At 36.8% G+C, this 26,870-nt stretch overlaps 1 long non-coding RNA gene across 5 annotated transcripts in view; it reads right to left on the bottom strand.

The window, feature by feature from the left end:
* LOC146599386 (uncharacterized) overlaps positions 1-26,870 on the bottom strand; it is a 333,890-nt gene that overhangs the window by 2,214 nt on the left and 304,806 nt on the right. Inside the window, exon 5 of one of the 5 annotated variants that reach the window (XR_014895007.1) lies at positions 5,971-6,176. The exons of the other annotated variants lie outside the window; for them this stretch is intronic. This is a non-coding gene — a long non-coding RNA (uncharacterized LOC146599386). Of the gene's footprint in view, positions 1-5,970; positions 6,177-26,870 lie in introns of those variants that run through there. 5 annotated transcript variants of the gene reach the window in all.

The raw sequence follows: 26,870 nt of genomic DNA, 5'->3' as shown, positions 1-26,870 counted from the left end.
CTAGGAAAGACAGCTTTGCATTTGCACTGTATTTATAATAAGCTCAATACCAATATCTTGAAAATAGTGGTAAATATTTAACCTAAGGAACATTTCAAATGATTGTAATAAATATTTAATACAAAGTAACTTTACAATACTTCCAAAACTTATTGCTGCAAATATTTATCTAGAATTTTAATTAAATATATGTATAAACCATGAAGTAAACTACCTCACAGTCTTGATTCAGCAAGCTGTTCTGCAGAAATGCAGAAGTATATCTTCGTGCAGCTGTTCTCAGTGTTACAGCCTAAGTCTGTGTATCTGAACTCCCAACCCTTGCCCTGCCTGTGGATCCATCAATGTCAGGACTATCCTTCTTTTCTAACTTCTCATATACAAATTCACTTACTGACAAAATCAGAGTCAAAAGTACACAATGCTCCCCAGACCTAGGACTGTAGCCTTTGCTTGCCAATCCTTGCAGTTAGATGATACCTTCTGCTCCTGCAGCCAACCAAAATGAAATCATAATTGCATTAGCCCCAGGAGATGTCCTCTTTCTGGATTACTTCCAGTATGCTGACTGTCCAGCCTTCCTTTCAAAGGCTTCACTGCATGTAAAAGAAAATAAATTTCCTTTCTTCTGCTGCTACAGGGGTAATTTTAAAGTAGTTCCTTATACTGGAAAGAACAGAGGTATGATGAAACCGCAGAAAGGCAGCTACAACTCCCTTTAGACCGATGCAGAAAGGAGTTTCTAGCTGATAATTCCTGCATAGCTTTGCATGTAGCAAGAAGGACTTCACATTGATCTCTTTTGATCTGCAGTAACGTAACATTTCTGACCATCTTATCTGTGCACTTTTAGAGTGGATCCTTATGTCCCAAGCTCACCTATTTTGCCCACGTTAGTTAAAATTTTTTATTTACTCATTGTCTCTGAAATGTCATCATTTTTTAAGATCACAGATGATGGATTATTTTGCATGGTTTGGATTTCTTGCAACTCTGAAACACTGTTAAAATCTTCTTATTTTCATTCTAGAAAGTGGGCTGCTGGTGCTGCTTTAGTTCTAGCATGAGATGCCAATAGGGCATTGCCCAATGTCACATTGAGCAGTACAGCTTTCTTTGAAAGGAATCGTTTAATTTGCTAGTTAGTCACTCTGTGCCTGAACATCAGGACAATAAGAAAACAATTCTGTTAATAGTTACTTTAATGTTACTATAGAAATGGAACATTTAAGTACTAAAGCAGAAGCCTGTGATCTCTTTCACCTTTTTGAAATGATTTTCAACGAAAAAAAATCTTGGCTGTTTGAGAGGGGTGAGCAAGGGAAAATTAAGCAGAGAAGAAATAGGCTGTTAGTCCTGCAGTTTGATTCTGTTTTCCACTTTCTTACTAAGGAATCTATAACTTCCTTTTCTGTTTCTATTTTTCTGGTACTGGATATGAAAACAAGTATAAGAGGCAGATTAATTCAGAATAAAATAAGGGGTCTCTATGATTTCATAAACTGTGCCCAAACCCCTTTTCTTCAAATCTCTTCCTCTATTTGATTATCATTTGCAACAACTTCATTATTCCTTTCACTCTTAATGTTGAAAAGAAAAGATGAAATGACGGAAAAGCTAAAATATAGGACATACTCTCTTCATTTGGCACATCTACATCAGTTTGGTGATTCTGTGTTCTTTTCTTCTAAATAGATGTTAATAAGTGTAGAAATAGTGGCTCAGATGAACTAGAATTGACATGTTATAGTAAAAGCTTTTTGATGCTACAAGACTACCACAGAGGACACTAGTCAGACTAATAAAAATGGGCAAAAGTTATGATGAAAACAGTATTAGTGAGTGCCTTATTTTTTTGACGTAATATAGTTAATGACTGTTGTGTAACCAGATACAGAGGAGACTGAGTATTGAGCCAGGTAACTGATATATTTGAATGTCTGCATAAGTTCAGAAGTTAAGTAAACCTAGTCAGTTAGCCTAAGATTCTGGCCATCATCGCTGTTTTTTTGCAATGTATCATGCCAGGGCTCATTAGCACCAACAGTGGCCAAGATCCTGTAAGCAGGGATCGTCTAAGCAATTTTCTAGTGAGGTCCTCTTTGTAAGCACAATGAGGAGGAGCGAAAGAGTACTTTATAGTTTTATTAAGCTGCAGATTTACACAGATTTTGTGGGTTTTGAATAAATCTTCAGAGCACTACATATGAAAAGTGAAAGTTATGGTAAGCAAAAGAGATATTTCAAGGAGGTGCAGCTGCATATTTTGTAGCTAGTAAATTAAGGTGACCATCATTTCCTACTTTTCCAGCCATAAATGAAGTCAAGCATGTTGGCAGACAGGTAATTGTGTGCCAGAGGTGAGTGTAAAGTTCTAGTGCTTGATCTACAATTCATATACCTGACAATAAGGTTAGGCACAAAATCAGAGAACAGATTTCAATCTTTAAAGCTTTACATGAGAAAACTATATTCTGTTCTCATACAAATAAATGGGATTTTTAGAGCTGATTTCAGCAGGACAGGCTCAGATGCTAGGGACTTGCATGGTCCCTGGAAAGACCATAGCGTCCCCCAACGTTTTCTTGCATGAACAACCTCCCTCTGTTTCTCAGGCTACTCCTTGCTGTCCTTTATAATCCACACTGAATGATACCTACTCATCAAAGTTCCTGTCAACCTGAGGACCATTTTCAAGCACTTCATCTCGAAAGGACCATCCTCTACAATTGCCTTTCAATCTGCACCATTTATTAGTTGCCCATTTGATCAATCATTAGCAAATGCATGTAAAAAATAAAGGATTTCTACAGCCATATTTTTGATGGTGCTGAATGAGGACCCCTTAAAAAACAATACTTTTGCTATGTGATGTACTTAGTAAAGAATTAAGTATGAGGCAGGACTGTATGCATTAGAAAAGATTTGGATCACAGCTTGATAAGCCTGAATGCCTCTCAGGTTGAAAATCTTTAAAAAATAATAATGCTGTAGTTTGGACCATTAGTTATTCCATGCTGGGCTCTGTACTCTTTATGTGTGGATTACTTTGATAGGAACATTCTTTTCTTTTGAACTGTGCACTGTTTGTGCACAGTATGGGATGCCGTGAAACTCAAAAATGACACTGTCAGATTAATCACTTTAAAAAGGTTCCTTTTACTCATTGTGTGAAAGGATAAAATGCAAAATGAAGCTGCAAAAAATGAAGGCAAGGAAATGGCTTTTTGGATGCTAGAGTTGTTTTAGACCTTTTCAAAGATAACCTGGTGGTCTGTTGTTGTTTATATCCTGTAGTTTAGTGTTTCTGCCCCTCAGCAGACTTCTTTGTTCTCCAATCTGGCTCAGTTTATTGTAGTGGCATGTTACAGTAGACCTTTATCCATATCCATCCCTTTTTTGTCCATTTTTCAGTGCAGTCCTATGCTTTCTGTCTGTTGTTTAGGTGTTAAACTGACATTTTCCCAACTGTGAGGCACTGCAAAAAGACGTGAAAAGAGGACAACATTTTATCTGCAGTATCAGACCAGTGCTAACTGCAGTTGGAAGGGAATGGTGTTCATTGATGTGGAGATTTTATGACTCATAGTCATAAGAAAAATACTGTCTCTGAATGATTAGGTAGGTAGCCTGCACCCATCCAACCTATGAGGAACAGGGAACTTGGTTTTACTTCCTTGTACTTCCATGCAGGTAGGTGGCAATCTCTGTCCTAACAATTGCAGGAAAGATATTTATGTACAGAACTAAGAATATTTTGTTCCATGTCCATGCAAACACAGATTCCCTTCAGGTGCATTTCAGGAGACGCTGGCTTTGTCTGAGCAATGCTGAGAAATCTGAGGAGACCACCAGGTACTCTGTCTATCATATAAGCTAGAGACAAATCTGCTTGGGACATTCAAATGATGGTGGAGACAACTCATTGTGAACTTAATCTGCAGATTAGTACCCATTTTAAAAATGTTACAAAGCCTCCCTGTAACAAGCAAAGATGCAACTGGGTAGGGGCCGTCAGTGTTCAACTACTCCTGTCTCTGCTGTTTGCAGACCCACACAGCCCCTTGGAAATGCTCAGCCTGTGACACAGCTGCAGGAACCCCATCTTGTAGACCCCCTTCCTGAAAGCTGTCTACTTCATTTTAGGCAGGGGCTGAGGGCACTTAGACCTCACACCCCTAAAGACAGACCACTTTGAGAGAACCTCAGCTACTGCTCTGCAGCTGGGGCTGCTTTTAGTAGCAGAAGCCCAGCTGGGCAATATGTTCCCTACCAGCTGGCTAGGATGGTGATTGACCTCAAATCCTAACAACAAACCCAACAATGTGATAGGTCACTATGCTGACACATGAATCAGGAAAGGAGATGCTTAGAAGAACTGCAAAAGAGGCAGCAGCTGTGGATAAACAGACAGGTGCATTTAATCTTAGTAGGAACTACCAGTGCCCAAGCGCTGCTGCAAATTTGGCACACTGCAGTTAGATGGCTGAATAGGTGCCAGGCTCTCTGGAAATCAGGACTTCATTGTATCAGCCGGATACTTCTGAAAACAAGGCTGGAGATGAGCTGCAGGTGGCTGGCCTTCCTCTCAGGAAAGAAAGGATCTGGAGAGGAGAGCAGGAAGCAGGACCAGGCTGGCAGGTTGTGGACAACTGGAAGGAGAGGCCAGCTGGCAAGAGGGAGGTGATCAGGTGCAGCAGCAGTAGTCCAGATAGTCAGATTTGCTGTGTCAGGATATTGATTTCTTTCTGGTCCAATTACTGAATTTCTCTTTCTCTAACTAACCATATTTGGAATGCATTGATTAGCATGGTCAATCTTATAATTTTGATTTTGCGGCTATTTGTCTTGTTTGAAATTATGCCAACTGCTGGCTGAGGAGAAGTAGAAACTTGCAATTAACTACAGCCATCTGGGATTATTCTGATTCTGAAAGAGAAATCTCTGCTATAATATTGGCTCTGTCATTACCTGGCAAAACAGAGCAACCCGCCTGTCCCCAAAGTTCTCCAGGTTAGCAAAGTCATCCTTCTACCTCTCTTTTTCTTGTGAGAGGATTTATTGTTGCCTCAGCTCTCTCTCCCCCTTTCCAAATCCTTAAGCGAATGCTGTAGTTTTTCAGACCCTATAAATGCAATGCAGAGCCCTGTATAGCAAAAAAAAAAAAGTTTTAAAATAACCTTAATCCTGACCCTAACTGGAACAAAAATTAAGTCTCTTCAGCTCCTACTTGCTTGAGAATAAATCACTTCAGTACGTGTCTGGGAAAGAGAATCAATCTTATCCAAAAGGTTGGCAAATATGGACCCAGGTAAGCTGGTGAAAGGAGGGCCATCACATGCGATGGGTATCATTCTGAGAAGAGTAAAAGATGCAGTCTAGTGGTCTAGCTGTGGTAATAAGGGCAGTCATTAGTATTTGTTATTGATACAGAAAGAAATATTGGTGCACAGCCTTACCACAGAAGTTAATGGACACCTCATGCAGTCACCAGAGAAGTGACTAAAAGCCTGTAAGAATAATGAAGTTAGAGTGGTTTAACAACATATTAGCGAGGTTACAGTAGCTATGGCAGAGTGCACCTTTAACCTAGTTCCAATGCTGTAACACATAGAAAATATATCCCAGTCTCACACCTGAATCTTGATGCTACTGACTCAACAAGTTCTGTGGTTTTGAATAAACCACATGTATTCCAAATGGTCTTGTAATGTAACCCAGAAACAGTATTTTGCAATAATTTAATATAAAAGACTGTAACTACAAAAAGGACACCAGAAGGATTGAAGTGATGAGACTTGGAAGAGAAAATTGCTACAAATTAAGTTGAAGGTCTTAATTAGGACAAGTAGACTTGCTGTTTCTTTGTATAGCTAGCTAGATTTAAAAAAAGAGAAACTTTGAAGATTCAAAGAGATATATATTTCAAGGATTCTTACTTTTTATTCTACGAATGAATTTGAGAGTGTATGTTAAAATTCTGTAAGATTGCACTGTCAACTATGAACTAAGGCAATGTCACCTTGCTTTAGAGAACATAGTCTGTGGAAGTTGATGGTTTCAGAGGGTTGACATGTTCATTCCTTGGCTGTTTTTCTAAGAGGATGTCTCCTTGCAATTTTTAGAGTTGCATCTAATTAAAAGAGAATCCTAGTCTCTGGAGTTTGCAGAAGGTTCTAGAAAATGATCAGAAAAAAAAGAATTGCGTTTACCAGGCTGCCTGTGATACTTCTGACCACTAAACTCCATTAATAGCAGAGAAGGTGCTCAGGTAGGTGTAAGCTACATAGCAGAAGTAGGAAGTGCACTATTTGAGGTTATATTATACTGAAATTATTGAAAAGCCTAAAAAATGGCTAGTGTTGCCATATGTTCTGGTCAGTTTTTCCATGAAGGAGACATTAGAAACAGATAAAATACGGCATTTTATCAGATTTGTTTAAGTTCATCTTATGCATGGCCTTTCTCTTCCCATGTAAAAAGATGCTTTTTAAATCTTGAAGTAATGAGTAAGTTTTTGCTATCTTAACATTAATCATAAAATAATAATAATAATAAAAGCAAGGCGGAATGGGGTTTTAGGATTGATTGATGAATTTAGTTTGTGCTTGAAAACTGTTTTTACCTGCTTTTGCACTGAAGACAAGATCCTTAATATGAAAATTTGTCATGTATATTTTGTTGCTTAAAGGTATTTGGAAAAGTGTTTTAACCTTCTCTTATGTTATCCTTCAACAGCAGTTAATCATTATGGCGGGATCAATGTTCTTTGTAAGCAGAAAAGAGGCACTGTTCCTGACTGCAGCTCTAATGACTCTATGGGCACAACCTCTTAATTAGGTATGTACTTAAGAGTTGTTTAATTCACTCAACTCTACTTCCACAAAATTGAGGTAAATGCTGATTATGATTGGTAAGTTTTTGTGTATGCTGATGGTATGCTTTAAAGCTCTACCCGACCTGTCCTCATCTCCTGCCCTTGTGATCTGGACACACTTTGGAAGAATTTGAATTCTGTCTTGAATTGTCATCTGATGGTTATCACCCAGGCATAACCTTCAGTTTCAGCAGGTGATCTGGACTAAACAAACACAGAATGCTTACATACTTTACAAACCCACAGTTTATACAGAGATTATTTTATGTTTAGAAAGTAACTGAGACTTAGCCAGCTGCAGATCTATATAAACAACAAATTTTACACATTAGATTGTTCTTATGGATCTGCTTTAGTACAAAGTAGAGTGAAAATCTAGCGGCAAAAATCTAGCCCCACCCTGATTTTTTTTTTCCCTCCAAGAAAAGCAATAGGGCAGCATTTATACCAAGAAAATGCAGAAACCAAATCAGATGTGTGTGCTGCTGTGGAAGAGGAGTTGCTAGTGCTTTAAATGACTGCCAGATATCAAATAGCAGTATGCCTCTCCTTATGCAGAAATAAGAATAGCTGAGTAATAATTCATTTTAAAAGGTTGAGAGTCCAGATCTCTGTCAGAGACATATTTCAGCTCTAACATTTGATACAGGCTGGGGGAGAAGATTCAGATATGGATGTAATATAGTTTACCCTGTAATCAAAGGAGGAAGAAGAAAAATCTTTGTATTTTAGGATACTGGACCTCTGTTTAACAAGGATTAAGAACAACTGCCAAGAGCTTCCTTTCTTCTAGCAAAGAAGAAATAGTACCTTATGACATTAGTTAAAAAATTATAGTCAGAGAATATATCTTTGCTTTTAGTAAGTTCTCTTACTGCTACTGTAATCATCACTGAACAAAATATGATATTCTTTTGCATTCACATAAACATGCAGACACCAATATTTCCATATGTGTGAGAGTAACAGGAAATTGCATTCGTTTATATTTTAATGAGCTTTTCATCATACACAGTTACATTAAAAATTAAATCCAGTTTAGTGCGTGTCTTCTGACATACAGCCAGAAAAATGCCATGTTTACATGTTTATGAATTGAGATGTACATTAACATTTTCTAAAAATGATACCTTTACCTTAAATTTGATGCATAACGTAAGCTCAACACTGTTAAAAAGGAACACTGATGTTTGTGTTGCGATGATGTTTAATCATCACAGGTGCTGCTAAAGGTAATTACACTTCACTACTTTTAAGTGTATTTGGAATAAATCCATTCAGCAGTGGATAAGGAAGCCCAGCTGTATAACTTGTTTACATTTCAAAAGGCTTCTGAGAAGTTTAAACACAAGAGACTGGAGAAAAAATGAAGACGTCAGAGAGTCAAAATACAGTAATTCATCAAAAGACAGTAGGAGAGGAAAAAATGAGATGAGTAAGAATAAATGGTTAACTTTCATCTTGGCAAAATACTAAGAGCAGGATATCACAAAATTTTTTGCTAGAACTACAGCTGATCCAGAAAAGGAAGGTAAGCAGAAAGGAGACAAACTCTTGCCTTATAAAATAATTAGAGAAAAAGAAGGAGAACTTTTGGAGATACTGGGAGCAGGATGGAGTTTTAACAGCATTAGATCACATTACTTTTTCTACTGGTGTCAGTTTACATGCAAAAGAAGTTAATACACTGAACCTCAAAGTGTGATCAGACTTCTGCAACAAGTTTCGTAATTTTAGCAAGTAAGCTATGGTTCTGTTGCAGGAAATTGCAAGAGATTTGTTAAATGTCTTCCTACTGCTTATAAAAATTAAGGACCATTATCAGGAAGGGCCTGTGTTAGACTTTGATTAAAATATGCTGTTTTGTGTTCTCCCATACTGTATACTGATATTCTAGAAATTTGAATTCATCTTAAGAACACACTGAACATAATAGGGTATGTTGTATCTGCTAACTGGAAAATATCTGTATGGTTTTTAAGCCAACATCTGAACAACAGAGAAGATAGAGATGTTTTTTCCCAAGCAAATATCTCTTTTCTTAACTCTACTGATTTAATTATTTGCTGAGCCTGAACTATAAAGCAGACTTAGTTCTTTCCCTGCTGAGAGTAATGCCTTGGTGGCCCTTCAACCATTTGTAAAAAATTACATGCTGCAATGATTTATGGATGCCACCTCTGGGCCCTTCAGAAACATACCTAGTTATGAGCTCTGCTAAAATTGCCCAAAATTATTTCACAGAGATGTTGGGCTTTTGCTTCTTTCAGCTAAGTGTTAACGTCATGGGACAGCGTTAAATGCCTATCCCCACTGTAAGGCCACTTCATTTGAAGTGCATTTACGAGACAGAAAACTTTGCTGAGAACTTGAATCCTTAAAAAATTTGCTGAAATATTGTTAAAAATACATAAAAACTTCAAAATATTGCTCAATTTATTATTAGAATACATTACCTTATGCTCTTCACAAGCAGCAATTTGGGGACAACTTACAAGTCTGTGATTATTTTTAATTCTGGTGTCAGATTTTTGGGAGTAGGGAGAGGCTGAACCCCCTTCAACCACTGCATAAAAGGCCAGTGAAAATGTAGTCCCTTAAAATTATGTTATTCGTACAGTGTCAGATAGACATGGTACAAACACTTAAAAAGCTGCTGTCTTCTGCTTCAGGAAGTCTGTAAATTAAACTGCACATCACATAACTGGAAATGGTAGGGGTGCATGTGGGAGGAGTAGATCTGTGTTATGCTGTGAAAGAAGTGCTTTTGGCTGAAAAGAGCTACAACCTGGTGGAGTGAGATATGTATAAAGAGTACTGTGTTTTTTATAGGTGATGCTCATACTGACATGGTGAGGCAAGTGAGACAGACTATGCGAGAGTAGGATGCCAAAACTATACTCTCGCTTAAACCTTTTTTTCAGCCTCTAGTTTGTATCCTTTCTTCTCCTACATTTCCATTTTATAGATTTTTGGTTTGTTTATACTCACAGGACTGTATTAATGAACTACTGTAATGCCCTTTATCAACATACCGATAGCATAGTCACAAATGCGTCTATTCATGTTTTCATCCATACTGTGCTGCAACTATGTCCTGCAACTGTGGAAGATGGAGTACATCCATGTACCAGAATCCTTCCAGAATCCAGATTTTCATTTTCTCCCAGAAGCAAAGCTCTTTTAGATGCTAGGAGATGATCTTGTTTCCTATGCTATTCAGTCTTTAAGCATAGTATTTTTACATCAGTCCAGAATTTCCATTCCCTCTCTCCCTCCCTCCCCCTCTCCCACACTGTAAAAACAATCCACAATAACGCAACGGCACCAGGTTACCTTCAGGAAGGTCAATGGAAAAAAGAAATCTAGTAAATATTTTAAATCCCGTGATTTAAAAAGATATATCTAAAATAAACTTGTGTATTGTTTAATGGCCTGATCATCCACTACCCCTGAACAGTTTTGCTATGTCCAGCAGTTCAGAAGACAGATATGCAAAATAACAATAATTATTATATTAGCAAATTTTCATTTTAAGGCACAGACTAGTTTCCTACTAAACATTTAATATTTTACAGGCATTTTTCGGTCGTGTGGTTAGAGCACAAGACTGCAGTGTAGCAGCTCTGGTTTGATCCTTAGTTCTTTGAGGCTTCTGGCAGCATTGTAGAAAAAATTTTTACTCTCTCAATGCCTCAGTTTGAGACTGTAAAATGATGATAGTAAGGCTTTCTCTTTGTATCCCTTGTCCTTCTTGTCCATTTGTACTGTAAGGTCCTCTAGAAAGACACTGTTTCTCTTAATAAGTGTTTTTTTTTCCCCCTAATTCTAAAGATCCTTATTTTGGGTTGGGAGTCTCAATATAAATGCATATAAGTATGGATTTATTTACTAAATTATATATTTGTGTATTAGAATATAAATACCATTGTTTCTATATTCTGTGCAAAAGTACATAAAATAGAGATTTTTGAGTGAGAATGTTTACTTTCACATTAGCCTGTATGAACAGGCTAAATTTTCAAGTTTCACAATTGTCACTATATCTAGGCATTATTAAAATACTGCCAGTAAGATGTTGTTACACATTTCTCAATAAAAAAGTGCTATCTTGAATAGAGTGACATTTAAAACACTTAGAACAATTTATACTTTTTTGTGTGTGTGCCCCTAGTACTTTTAAGATCACTTCTAATATATTTGCCTGGTATAAATATTTGGTATGTAGCTGGAGAGCTATTTTCAATAATTGTGCTTCACTTCCCAAGAATCAGAAGTTACTGTACTTGAAAGATCATTCCTTACTGGTTTTAAGCTGCCGTGATGGTTTAAGTTATTACAAGTTAATTGAACCAGAAAAGTTGAGGGTAAAAGTCTGGTTATCGGATTGAATTTTGTTAAAGTGACTGATTGTTGAATAAGGAAAAAGCAACAATAGATGGGACTGTTCTATCATCGCTTGCTTATTTTTAAGGACTAGATGAAAGAGCTGAAGAGGATGTTTGGTTCCTCATGGGCGCCTGTAGTCAATGCCTGGATTTGCAGTCTTTTTGAAACTAACTGCATATTAGCGTTGCTACCTGACTAGCTTTGGTGCAGCCTCGGGCAGGCGTTGAGGATTGACACTATGTTATAACACAAAAGCAGTATTCCTTTCCTATAAAAAGAGCCCCATGGATGGAATATATTTTTAGGATGCTTATCTTGGGTTACAAGTATGTTGATGAGAACATCTAGGGCGCACATGAAACTATCAGGTTTCCTATGTATTGCCAGAACTTTCAAAATCATGCTTGCTAATCAAAGCTTCTTCATGCTCCTCAAAATCATGTAGGTGGTGAGTCAGCCAGTAAATATCTCTTCTTTCACCAGCTTCATATGAAAGGCTCAAATCCTTTTCACATGCAAGCCTTTATTGATGCTAAGCAACTCAGAAGACAGAGACTAAAAATCAACATAATTTCAGGGTTTTTTTTTTTCTATATTTCTTTCCCTTTTCCCTTTTATTAGCAAAACATAAAAAAGACGGGGAAGATAGAAAATCTAAATTGTTGATAGGTGGACAGGGAAGATATTTCTTTTAAAAACCTTCTTGAAGAAAGGATGTTTATTTAAAAAAGAATTCCATTAAAATACATTTTTATGTGAGAATTTTCTTTTTAAGATACTGGAGAAAAAGACTATTTTCCAACGTTAATATGATGCTGACACAACTTTTTGCTTAGCTCTATTTTAAGGCTCCTATGATCTTCCATGCTGCCCAGAGGGTTTGGCTATTTCCCATTAGGAAAATCTCAATCTTTATCTCAGTATTGCTTGGAGAAACCATTATATTCAATTCTTTTATAGATTTTTGTGTGTACCATGCTCAATATTGAGTGACAAGAGAAAATAATAATGTATTCAGCTAGGATTATAAGATAAAAGGTTCATGTGTTCTGTGGACTTCTGTTAGGTAACATTATGGTCATATTATATAGTAAATAAGCACAACTTAGTTTTTACATTAAAAGGGGGAATTTAAGTTATTGACATACACAAATTCTCAAAAGTGAGAAGGTCATGACATTTCAGCTTAATTTCTGAAATTAGCGCATTTTCTTGAGATGTTTCTAGAAATGTTAAGTTTCAGAAAGATCTAATCTGACATTATATAAAGTAAATCACTGTTCCTGTGTATTACAAAATGGAAACTATAACTACCACTATGTGTCGAGTTTTAACATTTTGTGAATTACAAGAAGGAACACCACTTGTTCGGGGTTTTTTTTTTTATTTTTTTTTCAAATGACTGCCTGTTCTTCATGTGACACCAATAGTTTCTTTGAAAGATCCCAGAAATATGATGTCCAAGAAAATAGAAAACTACCTGCCTCTTTCTTTAACATAGATATTTTTAAGTATATTCATCATTTGGCACAGCAGAGTCCTGGTACTTTTCTTTAACCCTTCAAATTAAGCTCCGGCTAATACAAATTAGTGATACTTGGTCACAGAAGGACACAGCCTCTCACCTAGAAGGCACCTAGCTCTCATCAGTTTGGGCCAGTGAGCATGGTCTTCTATGTTGTTTTGCAAAATGTCCTTAGCCTTGTGCACGCAGTCAGCACAACAGCGGCTTTCTTCTTATTAGGGAAGTGCCTAACAACATTTCTTACCTTCAGCATTACAGCGAAGTTAGAGATGGAAAAGCGGTTTGCTTGCTTGTTTGTTTTCGTAACTAACTTTTTTGAGGTATCTTCAATAACAACGTTTCCTATTAATGCCATTGCTTTAGATGTGGCATGTTATTACTTGCTTACCTCAGTGAGGTTCAGAATTTTTCTGGAATAGAGAGCAGAATTGTAAGAGCTCTTAAAAAAAATATATATATATTGCACCTGATTGTTCTGAAACAGAAGTAATATGTGGGCATATCCAGCCCTCGAATCTTAAAGTTTAAAAATAACGTTCTAATAAAACTGTGATGTTGGGCAGACTTGAAATGATTTTGTTTTTTGTTTTTTTTTATTTATCTTGGAAGCTAAAAACGAATAGAGATATACTACTATAAACTTCACAAATGATTTAAGCCTCCTGAACTGTCAGATTTTTTGTAATAAAATCTGTTCACAACTCTATCATTTTCAAATACCAAGACATTCTCTGTGATTATGCTTCATAGACGTGTTTTGTCTCTGGTAAATAGAGATTTTTGCTCCTAACTTCATGAGATTAACAAAGGTGACTCCAGTGAAAGCATTTACAGCCTGGTTTTCCCCTGTTAGTGATGTGATTCAAACAGAAAATAACAAGTCTCTCCCTCTTTTCTTTTTCTTTTCTTTTCTTTCCTTTTTCTTTTCTTTCTTTTTTTTTTCTTTCTTTTTTTTTTTTAATAAATAGTCTCAAAGGAACAAAGAGACCTGAGCTTACTCATAAGGTACAGTAGCTTCACGACTGAGAGCAGATTCACATTCCCTTATTGCTTCAGTAGCTCTTTTCAAGATATTTCCTATTTGACCTTTGCCACAAAGATGAGATCTGCCCAGAATTTCTTAAAATAAATAAATAAATAAATAAGGTAAGGTCATGCAGAGATGTCTTAATACTTGTTTTGCACAAAGCTCTTTTCATATCTACCTAAAAGCAGTAGACCATAGAAAATAAGTTGTGGACAGGACCACTCAAGCCCAAATGGCCTAAAGGGACACCATTTAGAATGACCTTTTAAAACCCTTTGTCAGTAATCTCTATAGATGAAGTCAATTGTCTAAAGGTCTATTCTTGTACGGCACCTAATGGATAATGAAAGTTCTAATAGCAGTTTAATCTCATTCCTCTGCAGAAATGATGCAAAATAACTACTTTAGATTTTAAACTTGTATTTTTGAGATTCTAGAATCTGTTTCACTGAAACACAACTCTTAGTTATCTTTAACAGTTTTCAAAAAGAAAATTCAATTATAATAATGTTCATATTTTTAATTGTTTTTTCTCCTATCTATAAACCTAGTAGAACTGGTTATTCTCTAAAAAATGGCAATGAGAAAATAAGAAGTTCCACTGAAGTCCAATTTTGGAGCTGTATTTCTCTTTGAGCCAGTCTTGTTGAATGTATAAGCTTATCTTTTGAAACCCACTTTTGTTGACTGAACAGCAAATGAAGTCACAAGATTAACTACTACATTTTTTAAAAAAATATTCCCACATCTTTCACTTTTTGCATAAATGAAAAAGCTGTCCTCTCCTATGACTTTTTCAAAGGCTGTATTTCTAAATGTGGTAGGTTTTGGACAAAGTACACCATAGAAAGGTTACAATTCTTGCCTGCAAATTAATTGTATTTGGACTATGTAATCAAACTATGAAGACTAATAGAATCATCTAAAGAAGCTGAAGAAGCTGACCAATCCAACAAAATGTCATTTAGTTGGAATTGGCCATTTGATGGAAGATTCAAATGGATAAAGCTAATTAGTGATCAGCAAACTGAAGGGAATAGGAGACTACAAAAAAATAAGGTAAGGTCATGCAGAGATGTCTTAATACTTGTTTTGCACAAAGCTCTTTTCATATCTACCTAAAAGCRGTAGACCATAGAAAATAAGTTGTGGACAGGACCACTCAAGCCCAAATGGCCTAAAGGGACACCATTTAGAATGACCTTTTAAAACCCTTTGTCAGTAATCTCTATAGATCAGCAAACTAAAGGGAATAGGAGGCTACAAAAGGAAAGATCTCTCACCAACTATTTGAACCAGACCTCCAGACAAAATTTGGAGGGGGACTTGTGAACTGCATGAAAGGTTCCTAGAAAGGGATTTTCTTGTGCATTCCAGGACTGGTGAGGGAACAAAGGAAGAGCAACAATGAAGAATGACAATTCTGAAGGACTTCCATCTTTCTCAAGTTGTTCATTATACAGTGAGGTAACAATAAATTTTGAATTACAGTAGCTAATTTTACTTAAAGTCTGTCCAAAAAGCCTTGAAATCCAGTTTACAATGGACTAGAGTGGCAAATAGCGGAGTTCTGAAGGTTGATATCAGACTGAGAGAAAAAGGGACTTCATTTCAATAATCAAGATGAAATAATCCGTATTAACATTACATTTGTATGATCAAAATTTATAGGAGAGTGTTTTGCATGCTCATCTGGTCAAGAAACCAAATCAAGACCCATGTGGTTGATTTGTCCAAAACCTACCTAAGACAACATGAATTTGGGTGATTTGGTCAATGCTACAAAACCCTTGTATCAGTGTGTATTTTGAAAATTTCGTAACTGCTTGTGAGAATTTCATAAGGATTTGTTTCTGAAATAAGTTATATGTTAATGATTTACTCATCATTATTACTGATTCACTGTGGCTTCGATCCTAGTAATATTTAGATTTGTGTCTAAAACTGCTAAGAAGTTAATGCTATAAATTATATATAATCCACGTATGAAAGCTCCTAATGATTCTAAAGTATCTCTGCTATGTGTATAGTATGTTCCTTGACAACTAGCACGGTCTTTCAATGAGAGCAGAACCACTGATTTCCATGGCCACAAATTGAGTCTTGACATTAAAATCCAGGGGGGACAGATAAATGAATTCAGCAGTAGTCTAGTTCTTCAACGTGAAGAAGTAATTAAAAATATAGTTTTTGTGGTAGCAACAATGTTTCAACACTGGGAACTAGATGATTCTAGGTATATTATGTAAAATCTAGGTTTTATAAGAAAAAAGAGATAATGACTTGGCAAGCCAGCCTTTACCCAGTCAGTGGTTGTTTTGAAACAGGCAAACTGATAGTTGTGTAGAACAATGCAGACAAAGCTCCAAAAACAAACACCTGCATTCCCTGAATATATTTATGTTAAACCACTGCATGCGTCCTCTATTTCTGCAATAAACTGAATTGGCTCGAGATCTCAGCACACCTGAATTCTGGGGAAGGCAGATCTCACTGATGTGTGCAGCTTGGACATCTCCCTAAATCGAAGCAGAACCACTACCACCCCTAGGAAGCTTTTGAAAATTAGTGAGCTCTGCCTAAAAACACTTGGTTATGAAATTCATTTATTTCTTCTTCCTTTTTCTATGGAAATGCTGACTCCCTGGTTTATGAAAGAAAAATATTCTAAGAACAAATGGTCTTTTTGGCACTGTATAATGATAGCTGTTTATATCAAACCTTCCACTGAGACATAGCAAATTTCCAATTCTTAAGTTTTACCACAAGAAAAGTAGAATATCCCAGAATCAAGAGTCATAGTTACAATCTTTCAAATCCACTTTATATAGTTCAATATTATTTTTACAATATTGAACAGCATGCTACAGAAAGGAAACCCTAATTGTATGTTTCTTAAAAATGCTAGCCAGCTACATTATTACTGGTTTTGCAAAGAACAAAAAGGTACACAATTATGACATACTACAGCTTTATTTTGAGTATTTCTTACTAAGCAATTGGAAAGCGTTGCCTGTTTTGGAAGACATCCATAGGGTAAGACTCTAAACTTGGCTGTCGTTACCACCAACACCAAACTGAATCTCCCATTGACATTACAGGTTTTTTTTGTTTGTCTGTCCTTTAGCTATATAAAAATAGACCAGCATACACTGACAAAAGTGCAAACTTTTTGTAACCATTTCTTTTAAAATACTGGGGGAATAAAAGAAGTTATCGCATAGGTAACTCATTAAAACCTCTTAAATAGGTCTTTAAAGATCAGAGTTCATGTTAGTACTGTTGATTAACTGATTTCCTTTGTTCTATATTCATGGTTCCTTTAGGTAAGAAGCTACAATTCTGAGCACACCGTGGGACCAAAGACACTTTAGTCTAAAAGAAGAAAAAAATGCAGTAATGGCTGAATTGGTTATCGTCATTTCATCAAAGAAGCATGAAAGGTAAGATATAAAAGAAGCTAACCACTGCTGTTGAAATCAGCTTGCAATTTTAGTGAGTATAATCAACAAGTGTACCCTGAAGTTGAAATATTTGGTAAGACAAATGTGAAGGGTTAGAAAAATTGGGAGTTATTTTAAAGGCCAGTGAAATCCTTGAGGGCAACAAGTTATTGTCTGATGAAAAGAGTATTTTTCTGGCACATTACTGATGTTCATTCTTCAAAACAGAAGGCGTTCCTACTTCAGTGGGTCTATTTTTCTAGCAGGCCAAACAATTATTTTTGGATGCTGTGCTGCTCACACAAGTCAGCTTTGGCTGAGCTCCAGCTGAGCTTTTGAATCAGGACACGGAGCATCTCAGATTCTGAAGGGAATGCTCTTATCTGGCCAATTCAAGTGAACTGAACATTGGACCAGCCACTTAAAAAATTATTTCTTTGCCAGCTCCTCATCCACGTAAGTGTGCTTTCATGCTGGTATGATTGGTGTTAAAAGCAGAAAGTGACACGCATGTTTGTGTGCGCTAAATAAAAGCCTTCTGTGGATGGATCGTTACATAAATGATCTCATTGTTTAATTAGGGGCTGGGGCAACAGAGCTCTTATTCAAAGGATCAAGAAAATTTTCACAGGTCACTGACTCCGTGCATGTGTTTGTAAGACTGTGTGATAGCACAGTATGTGCATAAAAGAGAGCAAGGGCATACAATGACAAAGGTGGTGCTGATGCCATTTTGCCTTGTTGTTTGATTGTGAACTTCATTTTATGAAGACTTTTTTTGGTTAGAGTAAGTACACAGCCAAAGAAATAAGAACATGAACAGCCTTCCCTTCACTTTTAACAGCAGTTCAGCCCTTCTCTCAAAGAAGGATCTGGCCCAATACGAACCCTGAATATTGCAACAAAACACTCACTTAAGGAAGAGAGAGTAGCACAGGTCTCTTGCTAAGGAGGTATTTCCAAGTAATGGAGACTCATTTTGCAAATGCAGATTGAGAAGTCATGCCTCAGGGACCTGCCCAAATTCCATGAATAAGCGAGAGAGGGACTGATGAAAGCTAATAGTACTGAGTCGTTGTGGTCTCAAATTCCTCACCCACATTTGTGTTCATCTTGGGCTGGTAATCATTAAGACAGAAGCATTCCCTGCTCTTCAGCATTATGCCAGTCCCAGCGGCAGCCACTGTTGGCGTTGGCCGCTGTGTTTCATTAAAAAAGGTTTGTTTTTACAGTCACGGCCCTTTTTTAAAAAATATTTTTTCTGGCTCTCTGACATTTTTTATGAAGGCATATTTGAAAGATCACTTTATATAAACTTCTATTTCTCCTTACCCTACAAAGCCTTTCTGATGGGCAATTTGGAAAATTAGCCCCACTTTGGTATATGAAAAGCAATTCAGAGGTGTAGGAAATAACAAAATGTTGGCTTTGCATGGGAAAGCTGAGGGAAGGTGCAAATGTGACTGAAAGCCTGTTGCTTAGAACTAAAATTTGTAGTGACTATAGCTGATACATGTCAGAGGGTTTATCAGAAAAGCCCTATCTCAAGGCAAAATTCTCATTCCTGTCAGGTAAACTCCCATGTTCGGCCAGGGAATTAAGTGTTGCTGTCAAATGTCCTATTAGCTTCTAACAGATCTTTGGCATAAACTTTAGCCTAACAGGATTGATTCCAAAGAATTGAAATTGATGGGGACCTGAAAGGGAAGAGAGTCGTTCCAAAGAGTCTATAGTATGAACTACTTGGATGTTGTATTAATGTCAACTAGTTGTGGTTAGCTTAGATTGTTCAAAGTTGCTTGGAGACTTTGAAGAGCCTGTACTATCTGTATGACTCATTCCCTCCCACCTGAGTACAGAATATTCAGAGTCTTTTCTAAAAGTGCAAATATGCCCAAGTATTATTACTGGGAATAATTTTTTTAAAAGACTCTGCTCCTGAAACTAGGCTGAGCAAAGGAAAAGAGACAAAAAGAAAAGTAACTTGGAGGGAAATCTGTGAATAAGTGTCTTATCCTGTGCATTGTAGGCTTAAGTAAAGCAGATTGTTTATGAATTTACCTACAGAATTGCTTTGTGCTGACTTGATAGTGACTCCAGTTCAGACAGAATCCATAAAAGGTTCATGGCAAGTTAGTACAAATTATTCTTTTTAACTGCAGATTGCTTTAGGCTGCTGTATGATAAAAGATGCCAATGATGAGTGTGGTACATGATTTTTGTAGATGGATTTTCTTTCAAGAAAGTAAAACAAGGCATTTATTAACAATGAAATAATAGAAAATTTTGGTAAAGTTTTGGCCACCAAAGGGATCATCTACTTGCCATGTTCAACTCTCTTTTGAGATTTTATATGAAAATAAGTCTTTCTAAACTTGACATTAAAAAAATTTAGAAAGAAGAAATATGAGTTGTGTTAAAGGCATAACAACATAACTCTTGCTCCAGGGTTTGTGACAGGATACTTGGAAAAGCTACTGAAAAGTGTTGGGGAGAGGAGTGTAGGACTGCTTCAGTTATTCACACATCCACCAGCACGGGAACGACATTAAAGTGGTTGATCAGCATTTCTCTAGATTTTTCACTTTGTCTTTGATAACTAACTAAAGACTGTAAGATCCCTCTTGGGATTAGCCTTTCAAGTTTGGTGTTTTTATTAAGTTCTTCTTCCAAAACTAAGTTTCCAAGAGCTCTTTTTTATAGGCCTATTTTGGGGATGGGGTTTCTTTTTGTTAGCTTGTTTGGGTTTTTTTTGCATTGAGCTATGAATCTTTTCCAAATGTTTACATTGTTTCCTTATATCCTTTTCCATCTTCATCTTCTCATTTTACTAGCACCTTTTTCTTTTCTCTATGTGTGTGTGCACATGTGTGTATGTGTGAATATATTTTTCACATCTTTCACTCTGTTGCTTTGATGGTGTTTTTTTCTTCCTTGTCTCCTTTTTTGCTACATGCCTAGGCAGGGATATGACCCTTCCCTGCAGCATGACTGGTGTGTTTTCGTAGGTCACCTGAGGTTCACGAAACAGAAATGCAGCATGTTTCATTGGCTGTGCTAAGCCTATGTACGAGCTGCAGCCATAGTTCACTGCTTTAGGGCATGGCAGGGGAGCAGAAAGGAGCTGGTGAAAGCTAATCGCTGTTTCGTCTGTAACTGCTGGAGAATGAACGTGGGAGGCCTGTGGTTTGGGTGGAGTTGAGGTCATGATGTTTCCTCACCTTACGTGCTCCTCTTGCTGTTCTGCGCTTCACGAACCTGTCTGACAATTTTTTTCCCAGCTGTGTCCTCAAGTTGGGAAACACTATTTGCCAGCCAATAAATTGCATTGCAAAAACTTAATATTGTATCAGTTCAATTGCAATTTGTCACATGCAATACATTTATCAGTGGAAGTGAACATTTTGTTTTGGTAGTTGGCATTAGTCACAAAGGCCTGGTTTCATAGGGATAGGTTGCATTGTTTGGTGTTGCATAGCTGAAATGACGTAGATAGCTTCAGTCTAATTTTCAGAATGGAAACTTGGGCAAGGCTGCATGAAGCAATGCTTAATCCACTGAAATGTTTGGGCCTATCTCATTATAATCCACTCTGATACATTATAGGGAGGCCTGCACAGAGCTACTCATATAAACCAGCATTACCTGGCTCTTCAGAGCTTTGCAGTGTGGGTAGCTAAAATTCAAAATCAAACTACAGCTTTTTATATTTACTCTGCACAGATGTAAATGATCTCTTGGTGGATGGAATGGTGTCAGTCCAGAAAGAATGACTTCTTATTTCAAAGAAAGGGGAAGGAAAGGGAGGGAAACTCTAACAGAGAGAGAGCTGCAAATAAGGATTAAAAAAAAAAAAAGAAAGAAAAGCCCTCTGGTGGTGATTGTCAGTTAACTGGTTCTGTTTCTCCTTCCCTGCTCCTACATTCAGTATTGTTCTTCTCATTTAATCAAGAGCCTGATCTCAGTATTGCTTCCCTCGTGATACTCAAGAATCTCAAACAGTACAATACAACTCAATTTTAAATTATGCAGATACTAGTCTTTCATAACATGATTGTTAATATGTTTAAATCTCAGCCAAGGGCAAAGCCATGCATATATATTACTGGAAAAGTAAAAATTTTCTGCTCCATTTCGTGGAACCTTAGAGAAAGGAGGGAGACTGTGCTTAGAGGTCTAGCCCTTTTACACTGCAGTTTCTTTCCATGGGCCACCATCAATTCTAATTGTATAATAACTTGTTTCTCCCATTTTAATGCAGCAGAGCAGCTCTTTTCAGTAGTTTAATATGGTTTAATTTTAACCAGTGATTACTGGGGAGGGAGGGAGGAGGAAGGGGAAGAGGAAGAGAGGTTCTCTTTATTTATTTTGACTAGTTCAGTTTAGTGAAGAAGGACTTTCTGAGCAGAAGGGCAGACAAGAGCATAGATAATTTGTGGCTCCCTTAGCTGAACTATTCACAAGACTGTTAGGGTTACAGCTGGCTTGAAGCTGTAAAAATGGCCACGGTTAAATGCTGGTGTACTGCCTTACAGCAAAGTGGGTGGGAAGGATTTTATTTCCTCTTGACCTCTGATGACTTCCATTTGTGTACAGCTGGTTACTAAGACTTTGCATGCAGACCGACATTTATTCCTAGCACAGTTACATATATTTTCTCATAAAAAAGATGAATGGTGCATTCCAGGCTAAGTCTTACATAGCATTTGACTTTTAAATGGGGATATTGCAAGTAAGAGTGGAATGTGTATGTGTGAACTGTTGGTAACATTCAAGTCACATCATGACAAGTGGATGGTGATTAAACAGCACCTTCCTGGCCTGTTCTTTTCCCTGCCTTATCCTCCCATGGAAGAAATATTTTTAAAAGATCCACAGTCTTCTGCATTCAAGTGATTCCACAATTTGAACTGTTCTCATGAGTCAATGTGGAAATATCTCCAGGCTGCATAAGAAGTTGATTCATATTTGGTGGAAGGAAACTTTGAAGACTTTAGCTGTTTTTTTCACTGTTTTCAATAGAAAGCTTTTCTGACTCTCATTTAATAGATTCATATTGAATTTACTTTCTGCCTTTTAATGATGACCAGTTCACTTCCCTGGACTTACTATTTCAAAAGGTTTCATTTAAGAAAGTTCTTTCTCTATATTAATGTACCGCAGATTTATTCTCCAGCATGTCCACATTTGATATATACAGTATTTAGGTTTGTATTCACTTAGCAAAGCATTTATTCCATTATCATGTAATCATTTCCAGTCCAAACACAGAATCTAGAAATTAATGTACTATAAATTTCTTCTTGCAGCAGTTTTATTGCCATATTAGTTATTAAGTTATGTTTGCATTGTATTTCCAAAATAGGAAAGATAGATAAGACATTTGTTTATGCTTTAAATTAAAGTGAGTCTTCTAGAATGGCTAAGATTGAAGGGTAAAAAAATCATGGCACACTATCTTAGAGCCGTATGGAATTTGGAAATGGGGAAAAATCGTGACAAATTTTGACTTGGTTCTGTGATTTCCCATTAACACACATGCCTCTTTTTGTTTCATGGAATGGTTATAGAAGTGTTCTTTCTAATGCCTCTAAAACTTGAATTGGGAAAAGTGAAAAGATACTGTATCGCTTCTTCCATCTTTTTTTTTTTTTTTTTTTTTTTTTNACAAAGGGTAATACTTATATCTCGCAGTAAAAATACATATACTCAGGAGTTACCAAACTTCCTTATGTCAAAGAGACTAAGTGGTACTTAAATGGCAAAGTAATCACTTAGCTACTAGAGAACCTCACTCACCTCCATAGGGAGCTGGTCAGTTGCTCAACGAGGAATATAAATACTTGCAGCAGTTTAGAACAGGACATAGGTGTTTGCAGGGTTCAGTTAGGAGGCAGCTTCATTGCAACTGAATCATCCACAGGGCCCCTGTTAGCCCATCTGTTCAGCAAGACTGACAAGACCTTAATTGAGAGTCCCCACTAGTAACTGCTCCGCTTAAGTATCGTAATGTCTTTGTTGTACTTGCGTAAGGGAAGTTGAAGTCTCAGCCCAAAGTGTATGAAAGATTCAGAAATTAAAAAGGAAAAGAAAATAGATTATTTTTTAGTATTGTCACTTCTTGTTTACATCCAGCATATCTTTCTAGCTTCAGTAATATGAGATAAGAGTTTTAGAAGTTTGTGGTATATTAGAAGTTTTTAGTATATTGATTTCTAGAGTTTAGAGTTCTTATTTATACTGGAAATGATTATATGATAGATAACATAGTATCTAGTTCTCTGACAGAAAAAAATGTTGCATAGATCAGATTTAAGAATAAATCTGCAGTGCACAAGGTTATATACTTATGTCTGTTTATCCATAAAGACACGCTCAGTAGCATACTTGAAAATGATTTTGTTTTGTTGATTGTTTCTTCTTCTGAATTCTCTAATATTAGATGAACTACTAATATCTAGCACTACTCCCTGTTGTGAACAGGATGTAAAAAACAAAACAAAACCTTCACAAGCACACTGTGTTTTTATATATGGTGATAACATAATAGTAATAATGTATAGGATAATATATAATACAGGATATATATTTATCCTATATACTACATATACAGTATATAAAATGTAGAATAATGTTATACAAGATATATATATTGCAATACACATACTGACATAAAATACATTATATGTGTGAGATACATGTAATTTTCATTGTCTAAAACCAATTTCTAGCCCCTTACATTTTAGATTAAGCACAAGCAGGCTGAGCTGGTCAATAAGAGAGGTACTTTCTCTGCTTCCCATGCTGTCTGTCATTCCCATCCCTTTTTTCCTCGATATTAAAATACACAAAACAGCTTCTGCCAGCCCACTTATCCCCTGCCACATTGAATCAGCATTTCCACAAAGAGTGTTTCCTCTGAGCTTAGAACTGTCACAGATGGAATAGAAGAGCTGCTTTCTGGTGATTCAGTGCAGCAGGGGACAGATGCTCAAATGGCAGCAATGGTGCACAATTAACATTGGCTAAAGGAGCATAAAGAAAATTGTAGAGCAGAGTGAAAAGCTGCACAACCCCTAGCTGTAACTCACTCGGGGCTTTCCAATTCTCTTTGCAATAAGGCAAAAAGGCAAGTTAATAAAGCACTGAATATTTTTATAAGTCAAACTATCACCCTATTCTTATATAGAAATATGAAATATCGATGCACTAAAGCTGGCTTCCATATGAAAAATGTTCTTAGTGAGAATTTGTAAAACTCAAATGATGAATTGTCCTGGTTTTGCCATTCCTTAGTAAAGATTTACAAAACACTCACAACCTCAGTTTCCTTGATCATTTTAATACTTTAAAAAAGAAAAATGTTATCAAGTGATCTTTCCTGGGAAGGAGATTGTATTGCGAGTTCCTCTGTTCTGCCAACTAATCAATACTTATTACTGACTATTCTAACTGCTCCATAAGGTATGGGACTGAAGCCTGGAGAGTATTTCAAAACATAGCTCAGAATTTCTCAGAAGCAGGTCTTCCACTGAGACGTGATGAGATCATTCCAAGCTATGTTCAGTGCTGTGCTTTTGCAAATTGTCTGGACATCAAAGCCATTATTGTATCTGCTACATCATGCTGCCCTCCTCCTCTAGCCCTGCAAGCATCACTGTAATATCTGTGTGCTTGCTTTTTAAAGTAAATAATGCTAATGATCTCCCCAGCAGACTCTGCAGGCTGTTTGGAACTTCTCCATTTTCAAGGTCACAGATCTACTTGAAGTTGATAAATTCATGAATTAATAATGCTTAGCATTTTTCATCCATGAATGTCAAAGGTGAGAAATCATTGTTAGTTCCATTACTATCAAGGAGGAAATAGAACTGTAGAAGTGACACGTACAAAATCAAATTGGAAGCCAGCAGATCCAGGGAAGAGTGTAATTCTCTGAACTCAGCTTGCATTTTAGCCATTGCGTCACACTGCTTCACAATACCCTTTGTGCAACACTGAAGTCTATTAAAGTTGAAACTTAAGTCCCCCAAGAGCCAGGAAATTAAACTCTGCCACACAGTGTGTTTATTGTACGTTTTCATTGAATATGGCCTATACATTACCAAGTGGTCATCCTTTTTTCAAAGGATAACTCTCAGGGGACTTCAGACTAGTAAGTGATGCATTTTTCATTGTTTACTGTATGTCTTGTTTATTTTATACCATAATTGTAAACATAACAACATAAACTTTATGCTGACTTTTATAATTGTATTAATTAGAACCACTCTGTTGTTTTGGCTTTTTTAAAAGGGTTTTAAGAAAATGTCATAAAATACAAAGAAATGTATATAACACTTTTCTGGGATAATATGAAGTTAGTTTGGACTCTTTAGAGCTCTAATGGAACTTGAGAGAACTTGTGGGGACACATGGGCTAAAAAGCATCCCTTTCTGGAAATGATCTCTGGCCACACTTAATTCTGACATTCCTCACAAAATGTTTTATTCAGCAAAGATGTTCTGTCTTTTCCAATACCAGCATGATTTTTCTCAAAGGATCTCTTGGTAGTCTCTTGAAATTCTTGTTTCACTTTCAAAATACTTCTCAAGATGAGTGCTTATAAGAAGCACCTCTATTCAGATAAGCACTCCAGAAAATCCTCTAGGTAGTTAAGATGAGATATTGAAGAAACACTCATAGTCGTCAGAGTAATGTTTTTCTCTCCCAGAAACTCTGGGAGAGTTACTCTTGAGAATCACTGAACCTCTGCCAGGCCCTGTGGCTGCTATGGAGCCCTTTAACTACTGAGATACGTAGAATATACAGGTAGGCTCTAAAACCTGGCAGGGGGAGATGGGCTTGACATTTTCTGAGCAGATCTTCCTTATGAGTTTCATTATTAAAATCCTGAAATTACTCCTAGGAAACAAACTGTGAAGGTTATCTTGCTTTCTAAAAACTAAAATTTAGGCTTAAATTAAAGATTAATTTTTGCAGTATTTCTTTTGGCAAAAGGCAGCCACTATGTAATACATCTTAAAATACCTGTGGTTGTGCCTATTTCCATTTTTATTGTCCTGCTTTATTTCTAATTTTGGGCTGTAGCAATGTTATTGCTGAACTGCTTGTGTGTCATTTCCTTTATGGCATATGGATTGTACTATTTGTGTTTTTGTTTTGAAGGAGAACTTTGTAGAGGAAGGAGAGAAGCCTAAGAAAATAGTATAATGACAATATCGTGGCTGAGTAAAAGTGGCAGATTTATGGCCCTGATGAATGAAACACTGTGTTTATCCACCTAGCTGCTACAGCAAACTCATTGGCAACTTCTCCATGGCAATCCACCAATATATGCAGATCCTGAGTGTTAGAAACTGTGACCCTAGATGCAAGAGAGCTGGGTCAGCCCTACTGTTCCTGAAGCTAACCCAGTATGTAACAGTGCTAAGTTCCTGGACAGGACCTTGTTACTGGGTAAGAAGGGTGGCAGCTTCTCCCTTTTGTGATGGACCAGTTAGGCATTTGGAGCTTCTACTACATTGTACACTTACGCTACATTTATTTCTATACAGAAGGACAGAGACCTTACTGCTAACAGTTTCTGTGTTTCCTCTCCCTCCTTC

This window comes from Rhea americana, unplaced genomic scaffold (genome assembly GCF_003343005.1).
Source record: "Rhea americana isolate MKP2758 unplaced genomic scaffold, rheAme1 scaffold_14, whole genome shotgun sequence".
Lineage (NCBI taxonomy): Eukaryota > Metazoa > Chordata > Aves > Rheiformes > Rheidae > Rhea > Rhea americana.
Note: the sequence above shows the minus strand (reverse complement) of the source record. Positions and strands in the feature narration are given on the sequence as shown.